The 11,209-nt window shown below is 45.3% G+C and overlaps 1 pseudogene; it reads left to right on the top strand.

The window, feature by feature from the left end:
- The first annotated feature begins 7,964 nt into the window (after positions 1–7,964).
- Positions 7,965–8,411, top strand: LOC134484865 (large ribosomal subunit protein eL24-like; annotated as a pseudogene).
- Positions 8,412–11,209: the final 2,798 nt, after the last annotated feature.

The raw sequence follows: 11,209 nt of genomic DNA on the forward strand, positions 1-11,209 counted from the left end.
CAGCAGCAGCATCAAGGCTAGGGAAATGGGGCTGTAACTGGACTCACTTGCTGTGCCTGGGCTATGCAACCATACCCTTGGAGAGCCTGCTCTTGTAGGAAGCAATAAGTTGCCATTGCCTCATTATATTTTCTTTTCATTAAAGAGTATTTTATTACAGAGGCTTGGAATCCAATACATTCCACCGCATCCAAAATTGCAGGGTCTGGTGTGAGGGGGAGTAGTTCTCCATAAGGACTTGGGAAACCCTTCCAGTATTCTTTCAACCAGGAGTGTTTCATCACCTCTGTGGCTCTTGATCTATAGCTGGGAATTACTCTCAGTAACAGACTAAGGAGGTCCTCCAGCTTTTCTGAAACCCCACATGAGGAAGGATACACTCTTGCCACAGCTTGTCTTTGAAGCTCTTGGATGATCAGTGAATCTAATTCGAACTTTCCCACCACCATATAACACAAGACCACTCCTATGGTCCACATGTCATTCTTTGGCCCGTCTTATAGATGGCCAAGGAAGAGTTCAGGGGCACAAAAAGAGTACGCACAGCAGTGCTGGGTTAGCATTTGTCCCAGTTGAAATTGGGTGCTAAGACCAAACTCGAGGACTTTGACCTTTTCGTTTTATCGATCATAATATCATCCGGTTTGAGGTCCCTGTGAACTATACCAGGCCCATGGCAGTAGCTCACTGCTGATAATATCTGTTCAAATATTTCCCTGGCCTGGTCCTCCTCTGACTCTGACTCTCTGTTGGCCTTCCACCAGCTCCATTATGAGGTATATTCTAGGTTTGCTCTCAATGATTTGGAGGAGCGAGATGATGTTCAGGTGGTTGGTCTTTCTCTATATATTTGCTTCCGTCATAGCTTGCTGGAACCACTGCTTGTACTTTAGGAGAACTTTGACAGCCACCGGGGTGCCTGTGAGCCAGTGGTGGACCTTGGCGTGGCTCCCTTGCCCAATTGTCCTCAATACTTTGTATTGGGGTGAACGTTTCCCTCCTCAGTGATACTGGGCTTGGGGATATGGAGTGGTAACTCCTCGTCACTCTGTGTAGACATTTGATCAGTACTGATGCTGTCTAAAAATAACATTAAAAAGTAGGAATCAAATAGTGAAAAAGATGTAGCAATACAGGAGCTAAAATTACACATGTAAATAATCAAAACAATAATATTCCGCATAAGAACATAAAAACTACCACAATAAATAAAACCAGACACCCTAATAAAGCATAAAAAAATCGAAACCTCAGTAAGGAAATAGCCAGTGGTCCTCCAAATATATGGCCTAAATCTATCTCTTGTATTCATACAAAAATCAGTCAATCTATAAATAAGAAGCCAGCCATCTACATAGGCCTTTAATCTGATATTATGGGTTGGCATACCAAAGGCCTGGGAGCGACTGGTCATCCAGCCCAGATAATTGGCCAGCTGCAGGCCAGTGAGAGAGCCTGTCTTGAAAATAAGGTTGAGGACCTACCTCAGGAACAGCAGCCGGGGTGACTTCTGGCTTCTACACTCTCTTGCACTGAGGTGCAGATAATATAGATACAAGGGGCAAAAGGGGATGGAGACACACACACACACACACACACACACACACACACACACACACACACATCTCCCTGACATACAGGCCACCACGTAGATGTAAGAGGATACTGCACTGCACCCAAACACTTTCCATATAAAGTCAATCCTCATGCTCAGGTACTAATCTGTTGTATTTAAACCTTTCACCATTTTTGCTATTCGCTGTATTGTGAAGTGTGAATTTTTATTTTATTTTTCTTCTGCAAAAGAAGAGACAGAATTTAGCCCTGGAGACTCCCTAGGACCTGGATGGAAGTGAGGCCTGGAGAGTCATGTGTGCTTCTGAAAACAAATCTCATTCATATGATGCTTCCCTGAGTCAAAGGATGTGTGGAGGGCTCTGTGCCCTATCCAGGGTTGATCTCAATATATTAATGGGAGCTGAGACTTCTGTCTGATAGAACAGTGCCACCCACCTGCAAGATGTCTGTGATGGTTTGTATATGCTTAGCTCAGGGAGTGGCACTATTAGGAGGCATGGCCTTGTTAAAGCAGGTGTGTCACTGTGGGCATGGGCTTTAAGACCCTTTTCCTATCCACATGCAAGCCAATCTTCCCCAAGCAGCCTTCAGATAAAGATGTGGAACTCTCACTCTCTCTGGCACCTTGCCTGCCTGGATGCTGCCATGCTCCCAGCTTGATGATACTGGACTGAACCTCTGAACCTGCAATCCTGTGTCCATTAATGTTGTCCTCATAAGAGCTGCATTGGTTGTGTTGTGTCTCTTCACAACAGTAAACCCCTAACTGAGACGATGTCCGTGTTCCCTTCCTCAGCTTCCAGACTAGATGCACAGAACACATGAAACTCAAGAAGGATGACGAAAATGTGAATGCTTTACTCCTTCTTTAAAAGGGGATCAAGGGGCTGGGGATTTAGCTCAGTGGTAGAGCGCTTACCTAAAAGGGGATCAAGAATACCCTTGGGAGGGGATAGGGAGGCAAAGTTTATATCAGAGACTGAAGGAACGCCCATTCAGAGCCTGCCCCACATGTGACCCATACATATACAGTCACCAAACTAGATAAGATGGATGAAGCAAAGAAGTGCAGGCTGACAGGAATTGGATGTAATCTCTCCTGAGAGACACATTCAGAATATGGCAAATACATAGGCGAATGCCAGCAGCAAGCCACTGAACTGAGATCGAGATCCCCACTGAAGGATTCAAAGAAAAGACTGAAAGAACTTGAAGGGGTTTAAGACCCCATATGAACAACAATGCCAACCAACCAGAGTTTCCAGGGACTAAGCCACTACCCAAAGACTACACATGGACTGACCCTGGGTTTCAACTGCATAGGTAGCAATGAATAGCCTAGAAAGGACACCAGTGGAAGGGGAAGCCCTTGGTCCTGCCAATACTGAACCCCCAGTCAATGGGATTGTTGGGGAGGGTGGTAATGGAGGGAGGCTGGAAAGGGGAACACCCATATAGAATGGGAGCGGGAGGGGTTAGGGGCATGTTGACCTGGAAACCAGGAAAGGGAATAACAATTGAAATGTAAATAAGAACGAAATTTTTAAAAAGATTAAAAAAGGGGGGGGATTAAAAAAAGAAGTGAATGACTGGGACTGGGTTGTGGCTGAGCCATACATCACTGCTTGGAGTATAGTTATTTTCTCATTACGAAATATGGCCCAAGGCAGCTGAGGGAAGGGAGGGGGCTTGCTTTGGCTCATGGTTTGAGGAAACACAGTCTAGAAGAGAAGGCGCTGTGATGGGAGCATAAAGTGGTTGGGCAGATGGTGACCGCAGTCACAAAACAGTGGCTATGGAGTGCTGGTGTTCTTCTCTTTCCCTCTCCTTTTCTCCTTCAGGGTGGGATCCTAACTCATAGAATGCTGCTGCATTCATTGGAAGAAGGGAGTCTTCTCTCATCAGTTAAGCCTCTCTGGATACATCCATAGAAGTTGGCCAGAAGTGTGCGTCCTAAGTGAGTCTACATCCTGTCAAAAGGACCATCAAAATTAAACATCGCATTTAGTATGGACATTACAGAAAAATGGTGGGAACAAAGGAAGGAAGGGGAGAGAGAGAGAGAGAGAGAGAGAGAGAGAGAGAGAGAGAGAGAAAGCAGGTGGGAGAGGGAGAAAAAGGGAGAGGGGGGAGTGAGGTGGGAGAGAGATCTAGGAATACAGTCACTATTGACTTGATTTCATCATTCATTCTACCAGGACTGTAAAGTATAAACTATTCTTGTTTTTAAACCTCTACATTTATGGAGATTTTAAAGGAATAAGTGAAAGGTTTTGAATGGGGAGTCGTCGGGAGGGACACTGAAATGGATCTCTGGGGAGTGAAGAACTTTTCATAGAAGTTATTATAGCTGTGGACAGACAGAGAGGCAAATGCATCACTGTGGCTTCAAGGATCATTCAGGACCCAGCAGCAGAGACAGACTGTGTGGTGGTGTCTTGGAAGAGAGGAAACTATGGCCTCACTGCAGAAGTAGGGATCTTTTTCTGATTTCTGGAGATAGGGGATGTCTCACAGTACAAGTCTGCTGCCATATGTTCTAATTCCTAGGCAGGTGTCAGGGAAAATGGTGGGAATAGAATGTCTGGCTTCTAATGGGCCCTGTGATTTAACCTGATGTCCCAGGTGAGAGATCCTGATACTGGGAACTCTGTCAGCTTAGGGCCCCAGAAACAGGGTCTCAGTGGGATGCTTGTCAGTATCTTCAAAAAGGCAGTGGTGGCATCTGCAGATATTGTGATCTGAGCAGCAACTGGGTCTCACAGGACATTCTTATAGCAGGAATAAAAAACTGATGCAGTAAGCAAAATATTAGAGAATCAACAACTGACATTGTGGTCAACTGAAGTGAGCACTTAAATGATTTCCTCAGTGTCAGAAAGACCCTAACGAGCCCTCGGAGTCTGTCAGCACAGCACCTTGAGTGGTAACTAGTACAAAAAGTGGGGCCAGGGTCCAGGTGAAGGTGGTGTGCGGGTGTTTGGGTGGGGTGTGTGTAAAACTGTCTCCTCTCACTGGTCAGGTGACTGCAGAAATGCCCTGGGTAGTTGGTGAGCGTGCGTTCGTGTGTGTGTGTGTGTGTGTGTGTGTGTGTGTGTGTGTGTGTGTGTGTGTGTGTGTGCGTGCGTGTGTGTTCATGCACACATTTGTGTGTATGTAGAGCCCAATCTAAGCAGGCTTTGGGGATGACTCTATTTCTCTACCTTTTGACCATCACTGCTTCCTCATTTGGAAGATGGAAACAATTCTTCATACAAAGTAGTAATACTGACATGAAAGTCTGCTGTGGAGAATGCTATAGCCTCCATTGGAGACTGACTTCTCAATCTTCAAGGACCTTTGAATAGCCAAATTGAAGTCTTCAGTGTGAGGGAAGGTGTTGAGCTGCTGGGGAGCATGTGAGTCAGGATATGGAGCACTCACTTCCTCAGCAGGTCAAGAAGAGCTGAGGCCTAGCAGGCTCCTGCTAATGACTTGTCTATCTCCACACACAGGTGATGGTTTTAAGAAACATGTTCAAACTGGCTCTTTACTATGTGGGAGCAGATAAGGAGAAAAAGTTGGCTTGGCTCTCTCTGGTGGTACATATTCCCGTGCCATAATGGACCAAGGTACTTTCAACACTGACCTGCAGGGTTCAAGAGGGTTGAACCACTGTTATGACATCCCACTTAATGGAATTCCATTTTTGTGTCTCACTTAGTTCTGTGGTCCACATGCTGATGTCTATTTGGAGTGCCTGGTTTTATAAGATATGCACACAGTCCCTAAATGTTCCTGAACAATGACTGTTATTCTTTACTGGGCTTGGGGCTTGCTCTATGCTAGATGCTCATGGGTTTTCTTCATTGTTAGTTCTATCTGTGGTTTTGATGGCAATGCAAAGTTGGGTGAATGCCAGCCACTGCAGCATTCCTAGAGGGAAACACTGCTGCTCTCTCGGTTGGAGACATCAATGACTTCATTAACTTGCAGAGAAACCATGCTGGCCAGGGTTTTCTCTTCTGACATCTGGAGACCAAGGTGGAGAAAGTGCTCAAAGGGCCTCAGACTCCTTAACTTCAAACACAGGGAGCTCCAGTTCCTAGACTGCAGGAGACACAGCTGGCAACTGATGCATCACTGAGGAACCAGAGCAAATGTAATCAACTTGTGGGCTTCAAGAGGGCCCAGGGAGTGGTCCTTTGTCACCTGGCCCAAGAAACTGCCTTTCCCACAGGGGACTCACTGTTTCTCAGAGGAATGTTCTCCTCACAGGATTTTACCCAGCCCAGGAAGGGCTTTGGCTGAAATGGAGACTTTGATCTTTTAGTAACAAAAACATCAGAAAAAAAGCTGAATCAGTTGTTTGAGTCTTCAGGAAAAAAAAGCCTTCTGACAGTTTCCCCTCCCAGAGCTCAGCACAAGCCAGACAGAAGGCTCAGAAGGGAGCCTGCTCTCCAGGGCAGAGGCAGCATCTGTGTTCTGCAGGAGGCCACTCATTGAGCTCCTTTCCTCTGGGTTTGAAGCCGTGGGCATCACTGTGACCTGCAGCAGTCCCAGGCAGGTAGAACACCCAAGGCCTGGCCTGAGACAAGCCAGCAGACAGTGCCCGGGATGATGGCCATCCCAGTGGAGCTGCCCCAGCTGGCCTGTGTTTTCCTGACGGTCCTGCACCCTGAAGCAAGGCTAAGCAGGCAGGGGAGTCCTGTGCACAGCTTCTGTTTCAGTTCTGATAAAGCTCTTTCCTCTGTCAGAGAGGAATCTCATGGGATTCACTGTCTTGAAATATACGTGTACAGCCTGAAAACAACCTGCACTGCCACAAGTCAAATAAATGCCCAGACTGGAAAAGTCAGGGTTTTTCTTAGAAGATATTCTTTCCTTCGTCAAAGAAATTGCTCAGCAGACTTTAGGCCTCAGGAGCTAGAGGCCTGGAAGGCTAAAGACCTTCCTTGCTCAGATTCTTGGTTACAATGAGCCTGCTGGGGTCTTTGCTGAACACTGTCAATGGTAGTAAACCCAAGTCCCTCAGAAAGACATGCTACTGTGGCATGCTGTTACTATCAGCAACCTGACCACACACACTAAGAAGCATAAAATAGGAAACTGCATTTATTTCTGGGCCTGTGTCTGTTTGTTTACTTTCCTCTGTGTTCTGACAAAAGCCACTTAAGGACAGATTTGTTTTGGCTCACAGTTTTGGACTACAGTCCATCATAGAAAGGGAAGCATCCACCCATCCCTCTTCCATCATCCAGGTTAGGGAGCTGCTCACATTGTGTCCACATTCAGGAATCAGAGTTAATGAATGTGAGCACTCAGCTAGCTTTCTCCCTTTTAATTCATCTTAGGAATCTCAGGACATTATTACATGGTCTTCCTATATCTGTTAACTCAGTTTAGAAACTCCTTACAGATATTTCCAGAATGTTTTTTCCTAAGTGATTCTATATCCCATGCAGTTAGCAAACAGTAGTAACCATTACACTCCCTGACCATTCATCTATCCACCTCTCCATCCACTACCCTTCCATTCATCATCAATCCATCCATCATCCATCTCTCCATCACACATCCATGCATTTATCATCCATCCATCATCCTTCCATCCATCTGCCATCCATCCATCTGCCATCCATCCATCCATCCATCCATCCATCCATCCATCCATCAATGTATCATTATCCACCATTCATTCATACACCAACTCACGCACCAGTCCATCCATCAATCCAGTGATCCATTCATCCTCTATCCAAGCATTTATTACTCAGTCCCTCCCTTCTTCACACGGTCTATCCACCCATCCATTCTCTGCCTTGTTCCAATACAGGGCCAATTACTGTGAGTTTCTTGATACCTAATGAGTAGAGAAAGAAGTTGAAACCGAACAAAATAGACAACAGAGAAACGGTAAAAAGAAAATGAAAGCAATGTGAAGTCAAGTTGATCTTTTATTGGAAATCTTCCATTAAGTTGAAAAGAAATAAAAAGAGAGAGGGAAGAGTCAAAACACAGTTCTCTGTATTTAAAAAATAAGTCTCAAGCAACATAATGGTAACAATTAATAAAGCATGCAGCTGTGAATTAATATTTATTTATTTATTTATTTATTTATTTATTTATTTTTGAGACCACATCTCACTATGTAGTCTATGCTGTCCTCAGCTGTGTAATCAGTGGGATCAAGTCTCATGCTGGTTTCATATTGAAAGTAAATCAAACACATCTTTCAAAATCAAGATAATTTTCTGCTAGAAATATCTAAATTTATGTGGCTTTTTGCAACAGTGTTTATTTTAAACTTAAAATCACACCAAGAAAGGAATGCATTTTTTAAAATCATTATCAGAAAAAGCACACAGAGAGGGTGTGTTTGAAAGGAATCAGGGACATCTGTCACCATGAAGGTAGAGCTGTGCAGTTTTAGCAGGTACAAGATCTACTCTGGACACGGTCAGCGCTATGCCAGGACCGATGGGAAGGATTTCAAGTTTCTTAATGCCAAATGTGAGTCTGCATTCCTTTCCAAAGGAACCCTCGGCAAATTAACTGGACTGTCCTGTCCAGAAGAAAACACAAGGAAGGACAGTTGGAAGAAATTCAAAAGAAAGGAACCCGCTTGCAGTCAAATTCCAGCAGGCCATCACGGGTGCTTCTCTGGCTGATATAATGGCCAAGAGGAATCAGAAACCAGAAGTTAGGAAAGCTCAGCGAGAACAGGCTATCAGAGCTGCCAAGGAAGCAAAAAAGGCTAAGCAGGCATCAAAGAAGACAGCAATGGCTGCTGCCAAGGCCCCCACAAAGACAACCACTAAACAATAGATCGTGAAGCCTGTGAAGGTCTCTGCTCCCCGAGTTGGTAGGAAATACTAATTTGGTAGATGAGAGTTTAAAAATAAAGATTTGTCTTTAACTCAAAAAAAATAAAAGAAAAAAGAAAAAAGAAAGAAAGAAAAAGAAAGGAATCAGATGTTGGAGTAGTTACTGGGTTTGCGTTGGGTCAGATCTCCCCCTCGTCGATGTGTCTCCATCTTCCTTTCATATCTCTGTTTCTTTTCTGTGAATAAACACTCTGACAGAAGCTCCTTAGCAGAGTGGGGTGGGTTTATTCCTGCTCACAGTTCTAGGTAACCGTTCCTTATTACAGGACAATCACAGATGCAGGAGCAGGCTCATCTGGTCACATTGCAACCACAGTCAACAATAGAGCAGCCGGATTCCTGGACTACAGACAACTTTTTCAACCTCATGGGTCAGCACAGAAAAGAAGCTCTGTAGAGGCTTTCTGTCACCCGTGGGCAAACAGTTTCAGGAGGGAGAGACATGGGTTATGGCTTCAGCATTTCCTTAGTACCAAGCCCCATACCTGACTCACATAAGGATTCATAGTCAGTGTTTCCCCCCTGGCAGGCCCCTCAGTCTTCCTCAGGAGAGAGGCTGCCCCTTTCTGTGTGCACTAATAAACACAGTCCCATCTGGTGAAGGTCGGACTCCTGTGTCTTTCTGTCTTCCATCTCTGTATTCTACCTTAAAAAGTAACAGTCAAGCAGCAGAGAGCAAGGCATGCAGCTAGCACAGTCCAGAAATCTCAGCAAACGACACTTAGGACCAGGCAAGACAAACTAAGGGACCAGCCAGTCAGATTCCAAGACCTTATGAATTTAACCCACGTCAGGCTTTCAGAGGGTGAACACACTCGAAGACAGAAGGTGCATCAGTAGGATGGGTGGGGGTGGGGATGCGGTGGAATTTCCACAGCTGAGCAGGACCCACAGGAGTCTGGACACAGTAGCCTGGCATATTAAGCTGTGTGCTGGCGAAGACTAAATCCTGCTTCATTTGTTTTAACTGTGGAATAAGGTAAACTTCAGTTTCTCTCTGTGTGACATTTTTCTTCACAGACGGAATCTTAAATGTAAATGTGGGTGTTGTGTGTGGTGGGAAGCATCTGTGTTATCTGAGAGCTTCAGTAACTAAGAGCAGCTGAAGCACAGAATGAGGACTTGAGCACTAGTGTGCTCTTGGGACAAGAGAGTGTCCACGGGACATTCACAAGTATGAAAACCTCAAGAGAGAGGCGAATCCTCAGTGAGAATTGGACATCCCAGGGGAGGGTAGGGGAGGAGACCCAGCAGTGATGGAAGTGGGTGGGAAGGTCCTGGGACTGCAGAGGGCTTTCTCCAATGGAGGTTGATGACAAAACCCCTGGGCAAAAGAAAAGGCAGTGCTCTGACTATGAATAGCAAACAGTACACACAGACTGGTTAGCACTTGATAATAGCAGCTTACCAGCTACTTTGGGGATGTGACCACACAGTGCTTTTCAGACCACCCTAGGATCACCTCAAGAGAGACAAGTAGGGGCCCATTCCAATATGTAACTTGAGGAGGGAAAGTTAAAGAACAGAGTTAGAGCTGTTCTGCTATTTAGACTTAGTGATTGCCTTTGTTACTATAGGAGTTCTCCATTGTGGAGTGCATTCAATGGGCTGGGTGCTTTCCCACGTACTTATGAACTTAATTTTTAGAAGAAGCTACAATGTAGATTAAGTTTTTAATTTATATCACTTAATTAGGTAATTATTTGAGTACACACACCCACACACACATCACACACACATACATACACATACACACACACACACACACACATACCACACATTAAACAATTAGCAGAAACAAAGGACTCATAAGGCACAGTGTGTGTACAAACTGCCAACACCAGGGAGTCCCACAGGGAACTCGGTGCTAACATAAAGGGCGGCAGGCCCCGCTGGTGCTCTGCTTGTACTGGATGAGGCTCCCTTCATCCCCACACAGCAGAGCCACATCCTTTGGAGAGAACACTGCTGCTCTGCTGTCTTAACGATTGCATAGAATCCCCTTCTACAAATGAGCTATAATCTATTCAGCCAGACCCCTTTAAGGAATGTTTGGATGGCTGCCAATCCTTTGCTTTTAAACCCCATTGTGCAAGGGATACCATGATTTCACAAATGGTCAACTGCCCAGACTCAGCTTCTCAAATCTGATTCCAGCATATCCCTCGACGTCCTCATGGGGTTTGCTTTTCCAGCTCCAATCCTAAGCAAGGCCATATTTTCTCTCTACAGACAACTAAAACATTACATCGCTGTCTGTGGACAGGAGCAAAACTGGGACCCAGCTGTCTCAGTAGGCCAAACAATGAACATACTGTCATATGTAAAACAGTGCCCTCTTCCCACCGATTTCTAACAGTGTAATTGCCGTGCGATGGAGTTATTTTTATTTTATGATATAGTAAATATCTTTTCAATTTCTCATTTTAGCAAGCTGGGGAAATGAATAGAGTACTCAGTAAAGTGCTCGCCTTGTAAGTCTGAAGACCTGAGTTCACTCTCTAATACACATATTAATAAAGCAAAACAGCTGGGTGGGGCTAGAGCTGCCTTTAATCCCAACACTCGATGGGCAGATGCGGGCAGATCTCTGTGTGCCTGAGGCCAGCCTGGTCTACAGAGAGTATTCCAGGACAGCAGTGGCTACAAAATACACCATGAAGATTGAGAGGGAGAGGGAGAGGGAGAGGGGGAGGGGGAGGGGGAGGGGGAGGAGGAAGAGGGGGGGGGAGGAGGGAGGAGGGGGAGGAGGAGGAGGAGGAGGA

This window comes from Rattus norvegicus, chromosome 1 (assembly GCF_036323735.1).
Source record: "Rattus norvegicus strain BN/NHsdMcwi chromosome 1, GRCr8, whole genome shotgun sequence".
NCBI lineage: Eukaryota > Metazoa > Chordata > Mammalia > Rodentia > Muridae > Rattus > Rattus norvegicus.